The sequence below is a fragment of the Macaca fascicularis genome, chromosome X (genome assembly GCF_037993035.2).
Source record: "Macaca fascicularis isolate 582-1 chromosome X, T2T-MFA8v1.1".
Classification (NCBI taxonomy): Eukaryota; Metazoa; Chordata; class Mammalia; order Primates; family Cercopithecidae; genus Macaca; species Macaca fascicularis.
The window spans coordinates 26676389-26682799 of NC_088395.1; the positions used below are offsets into that span (position 1 = coordinate 26676389).

A 6411-nucleotide genomic window follows, 5' to 3' on the forward strand; every position below is an offset into this window, starting at 1 on the left:
TGGAGGAAAGTGAAGGACTTTGGGTAAAATTCCTGGGTAATTTCTTCTTGCTTGAGGGCAAACCCCTATTTTGGTGAGGCTTCTGGAACTAAAGAATACTTATGTTGGTTACTGGCTTCAGGAGTGAGAAGACAGAGTTTGGGTTCCAAAATAGCTGAAATATGATGGAGGAAATTCTGAAAGGAGTGAGCCACATAAGGACGAGTCCCCAGATATATATACAAATTCTGCCTACATTCCTCAACAGCCCCTGAATTTGGCAAGAGTTGGGGAAAATAAAACATCTGTAAGGCTGAAAGAATTGAATAGTTTCAGCTGCCATCTGTCATGGAGGTAGGAGTTGAGGGACTTAGTATGGGCAGGTATCAAGTTGGGATTTAATTCGTTCAAATTAGCTTGCAGCTATGACAAAAAGTAAGAGAGAGAGAGAGATCAGAATCCAGAATCTACATCTCATTTACAATGTGCGCACGATAACAAAATTTTGCTAATTATGTGTGGAAACAGAGAAATGTGACTCATACTCAAGAGCAAAAGCCCTACATGTACCAAAAAGCTACAGCTTACATTATATGTAATGAGGAAATATTGGATGCTTTTCCCCTGTGGTTGAGAAGAAGGCAGAGTCAGCTCTCTATTCAGTTTGCACCAAAGTTACTAAGTAGTGGAGAACAAAAAATGAAGGCATAAAAACTAGAAGAGAATGAAACTGTATTTATTCACAGATTACCTGAATATTTTTGTAGAAAACTGTAAGGAATACATTTTAAAAGTGTTACCAAAAAAAGTGATTTCAGCAAGAACACAGGATACAGGATTGATATGAAAATATGACTTATACTTTTATACAGTCCTAATGAAAAACTGAAAAAAATCCATTTACAACATAGAAATACTTAAAATGCTGATAATTTTATAGAAGATATTTAAAACTCTTCCATTAAAACAACAAAACATGAGAAAAATTAATGAAGACTTGAATAGATGAAGATAGATGTCATGTCTATGGGACTGGAAAATTCAATAGTGTCAAATTGTCAATTCTCTCCAGTTGATATATAGATTAATTTCAATCTATATAATAATCACAGCAGGGTATATTTTGTAGAAATTAACATTTTGAAATATAAAATATATATAGGGTTGTAAGAGGACTTAGAATTACTTAAAAAAATGGAAAATATAATTTCATTGGGGGATTTTATACTACTTGACTTTAAGACCATATAAAGTTATGGTAATCATGGCATAATGATAGACAATAGTTCAATGGAATAGAATAAGTAATGCATATATATATACCCTCACTTAGACAGATAATTGATTTTTTGACCTAGTCATGCACATGGGCATTTGTGCACATGCACACACACATACACACATCAGTAGGAAAGTATAATCAACAGATGATGCTGGAATAACTAGGACATGGAAAATCCATAAACCCTTACTGTTACCTCACAATCTCCACAAAAATTGACATAATGGGAGTTATATACCTGAATATAAAAAAGCCAGACATGTCTCTTTTTCTCGCTGGAACCATGGAGGGTGTAGAATAGAAGAAGAAGTTTCCTGCTGTGCCAGAAACCCTTAAGAAAAAGCGAAGACATTTCACAGAGCTGAAGATCAAGCGCCTGAGAAAGAAGTTTGCCCAAAAGATGCTTCAAAAGGCAAGGAGGAAGCTTATCCATGAAAAAGTGAAGCACTATCACAAGGAATATAGGCAGATGTACAGAACTGAAATTCAAATGACAAGGATGGCAAGAAAAGCTGGCAACTTCTATGTACCTGCTGAACCCAAATTGGCGTTTGTCATCAGGATCAGAGGTATCAATGGTGTGAGCCCAAAGGTCCGAAAGGTGTTGCAGCTTCTTCGCCTTAGTCAAATCTTCAATGGAACCTTTGTGAAGCTCAACAAGGTTTCAGTTAACATGCTGAGGATTGTAGAGCCATATATTGCATGGGGGTACCCAAATCTGATGTCAGTAAATGAGTTAATCTACAAGCGTGGTTATGGTAAAATCAGTAAGAAGCGAAATGCTTTGACAGATAACGTTTTGATTGCTCGATCTCTTGGTAAATATGGCATCATCTGCATGGATGATCTGATTAACGAGATCTATACTGTTGGAAAATGCTTCAAAGAAGCAAATAACTTCCTGTGGTCCTTCAAATTATCTTCTCCACGAGGCAGAATGAAGAAAAAGACCACCCATTTTGTAGAAGATGGCGATGCTGGCAACAGGGAGGATGAGATCAACAGGCTTATTAAAAGAATGAACTAAGGTGTCTACCATGATTATTTTTCTAAGCTGGCCGGTTAATAAACAGTACCTGCTCTCAAAATGAAAAAGAAAAAAGCCAGACATATAAAACTTCGTGAAGAAAACGTATAATATCTTTACTAACTTGAAGTAGGCAAAAATTTCTTAGCACGACATGAAACAATTACCATCACAGACAAAAAATTATACCTTAGATGTTATCAAAATGGAAACATTTTCACATCAAGAGATACAATTAAGAAAATTAATTCATAAACCACAGGCCTGGAGACATTATGTGCAAATTATGTATGTGACAAAGCATTGGTATGCAGAATATACAAATTCACTAACTCAGCAAAGTAATTATATACAATAGGCAAAAGTATTGAACAGGGACATTACAATGTAGCCATACATGAATAATGGTTACAGTGAAAAAGACTGACATCACCAAATATTGAAGAGGATAGAGAGCAACTGAAAGAAATCAAATGCAATGTTTTTTCTTTTGTTTTGTTTTTAAAATGGCACAACCATTTTTAAAACTGTGTGAAAGTTTCTAATGAAGTTAAACATATGCATATCCTATGATGAAGTAATTCAATTTCTAGGTATTTATCCAAAAGAAAAATCTTTTAATTCCCATTAAAACATTTGTACAGGAATGTTAATCGCAGTTTTATTCACAATAGCAAAAACTGGATGTAATTCAAGTATCTGTTAAGAGAATGAATAAACAGGTTATGGTGTATTATATAAAGGTACACTACTCAACAAGAAAAAGGACTAAACTACAGATACATTTAACATCATAAACATTACAATCACCAAAAGAATCTGGACACAAAATAGTATATAGTATATGATTTTTTATATGAAGTTCTAGAGCAGAAAACATTAACTTATTAGGAAACAAATTAGTAAAGTGGTTATTAGGGTTCTGAGGAGTTGACAGGAAAGGAGGAGGAGGAAAATCTGTGGGGAGATGGAAATATTGTACATCTTGATGGAGGTGTGGGTTTCACCAGTGTATGCATGTGTATGTATTTGTCAAAACTCATCAAATCTCACAGTTAAGATCTTTATATTTTAGGGCATGTAAATTTCAACACACACACAGAATTATAAAAAATAATACACTCAATTTGGGAATCTTACTTTTCACAGTCGTATGGGTTAGCAAATCTGAAACTATTTTACGTGTTTCTAGGCTTGAGAAAATAGATTAGTATATTGAGGATAATAGAAGCATATGCATTTTTCCACAGAGGTTGTATTAATGTACACTCACATCAATAGCATATAACAGTTATTGTTGTTCAACATCCTCATCAAAACCAGATACTTTATGCCTTTTTATTCTAGAAGCAAGCTGAATTTTAGTCCTCACTGCACATTTGGTCAGGAGTCTTTGTGTAAGACACTGTTTGCAGAGAATAGCTCTTAGAACAGCTGACTAGAATGTTCCAGCATATAAGGGATAAGTAAAAGAAAAATCAATATGTTTGAATGAGAAAGAGCTACCAATAGAGCAGAAAGACAAATAGGAAGAGCAGTATCATGGAGGCAAATGGAAAAGAACTAAAGGAAAGACTGATGAACAGTATTGAAGTTAGAAGTCTCACAAAAATAAAAACAATAAAGTGTTCATTTGATTTGGTGTTTAGGAAGTAACTGGTGTCATTAGTGAGACAAGAGTGACTGATTTAGAGTGTGTGGGGAGATGGATAAGGGTTTGGTGTAAGCTGGTTGCTATGAATTGAAGAAATAATGAAATATGTGAATATAAGCTTAAATACAAAGGACAGTTAGACCATAATTGAGAGAGGGATTTTATACCAAAATATTTTTTAAATGGATGTGTTCACTTGTTCATATAAAGATAAAGAGCCAAAAAAAGGAGTAGGGATTTTGAAAGAGTTAAATAGAATAAAAAAATTTCTGTGGATGATTGGAATATATAGGGTCTAGATAACAGTTTGGAGATAAGAGTAAGAGGGCCCAAGGCAAACTTAGGATCACTACCATTTATTTGGTGCTTATTTAATGTTTCGGGCACTATTCTATCTCATTTGTAAGCCTGAAAACGGTGTTATGAAAGAGTACTGTTTCATCATCACATAGCTAAGAAAACCAAAACACAGAGTCATAAAGTAACCTGTATGAATTGTACAATTAGGAAATTACAGAACCAGGGTTCGAAACCACATAATATAGCACCAAAAGCCAAGCTCTTAATCACTACTGTCCATTGCCCTAGAATAGAAACTAAAGAGTAAAATGTATGATGGCACAGCTTGGTCCTTATTTGATACAGATAAACCTAGATTCAGGCTGAACAATCAATTCTTACCCAAAATTTCTTTCCAAGATTTGGCCTTTGCATTTGTTGTATTATAATTTTTTGATAGCATGAGTCCATAAAGTGTATATATCACAGAAAGATCCCTTGCCTTTAATACCAAGAAATTCCCTGAAATGTTAATAAAAACAGTATTCATTAACAAGTAAGTGCCTTTTTAATGTTGTTGCTAAGGTAAGTCTCATTTGTTTATTAAAATATCTTCTGTTTTTCACACTACTGATTCCACATGAAGTCCGTTTATTAAAGAAAAGAGTGCTTAAGATAGTGTAGAAATAAGAACATTAAAGAATAAACAGAAGTAAAATGTACTGCTAAAATTATTAAATAACCAAAAAAAAGAATCATTGTTTCCTCATTTGTGTTTATAAATATCTCTCTTTATAAGTTATTAACAATGAGAGACAGACCCAATACTTATGAAGCAATTGTTACAGAATCATGTCTTGTAACTTTGTATTGTGGTCGCTTTTGTATGATGCAACTTTGTTAATAGAATATATAAAATGGTATTTATTCCAAACAACCTTTTGAAATCTACTGTTGAAAACACAAGGAAAAATATGCTTAAGATCTTGTGTGTAAGAACTTCCCCAAAGTTCTGTTTTCAACTTCTTTAGCTTTCTGTCTGCATAGTATTATTTGATAAGCTCATATCCCCAGGGTGCTCAAGTCAAATCTCTGCCAGGATTTCCAAATCTGGCAGTCTCCAAACTCACTGCTAAGAATGCTGAATCAAACTGACATCAACTTGACAGGTCTATCAAATTTTTTATTTCAGAGAGATTTATAAATCAGACCCTTCCATATTCATTCCATTGCAACGGCATTAGATTAATATATTTTCTTTTCAGCATCCATATTTATTCATTCTAAATGTCCACATTTTCCTGTATGCCTTCTGTGTACCATGTAGGATGTACTGTGTACAATCTGATCAGGTCCAGATTGTTTCATTTGATACTCTTCCCACAACTTCTCATTTTCTTCATATATTAATTCATTAAACAAATATTTATTGAATGCCTACTATGTTCTTAGGACATGTCTTCATGGGGTTTGCATTCTAGCTGAAGGGCAGTAAATGTACTAAATGATATAATAGTGTTGTCCAATAGAACTTTCTGCTATTATGGAAATGTCCTGTAATATCTGCATTGTTCAATATGGTAGACAGGAGTCATATGTACCTGTTAAGCACTTGGAACATGGTTAATGCATCTAAAGAAATACTTTATTTTATTTAAATTTAGTTAATTAGTATCTATATTTAAATATCCACAGGTAGTTAGTGGAGCCACACTCAACCACGTAGATATTAAATTTAGCACATTTTATAGTGAAAAAAATTTTTAAAAAGAGCAGGGTAAGAGGACTGCAACAGGACTGTCCAAAGAGAGATTAGAATTGTAAATGGGGTAATTAGAGTATGTTTCCTTGAGAAGGTGACAATTGATGTGACAAAGACCTGAAAGAGGGAAACAGTTAACCATGATGTCACTTTGAGGAAGAACATTTCACACACAGAGAATAACCTGTGCAAAAATTCCTTTGGTGACATTGTGCCTGGCATATTGAAGTGAAATCTACTTTCCTTTATCTTCAACCCACTGATTCTAGATCTTTTTCAAAACAAATGCTTTCTTTCCTACTTTCTTCTCAAAATGACAACCCTTTCAAATATTCGAAGACTACTTATGGCTACATTTTTGCTTACTCCATAGTAAATTTCCTAATGGTATAGTTGTTCACCTATTTATTTATTACATTATATCAAAA

The 6411-nt window shown here is 33.7% G+C and overlaps 1 pseudogene; it reads left to right on the plus strand.

The window, feature by feature from the left end:
• The first annotated feature begins 1544 nt into the window (after positions 1-1544).
• On the plus strand, positions 1545-2288 carry LOC102127000 (large ribosomal subunit protein uL30 pseudogene; annotated as a pseudogene).
• The last annotated feature ends 4123 nt before the right edge of the window (positions 2289-6411 follow it).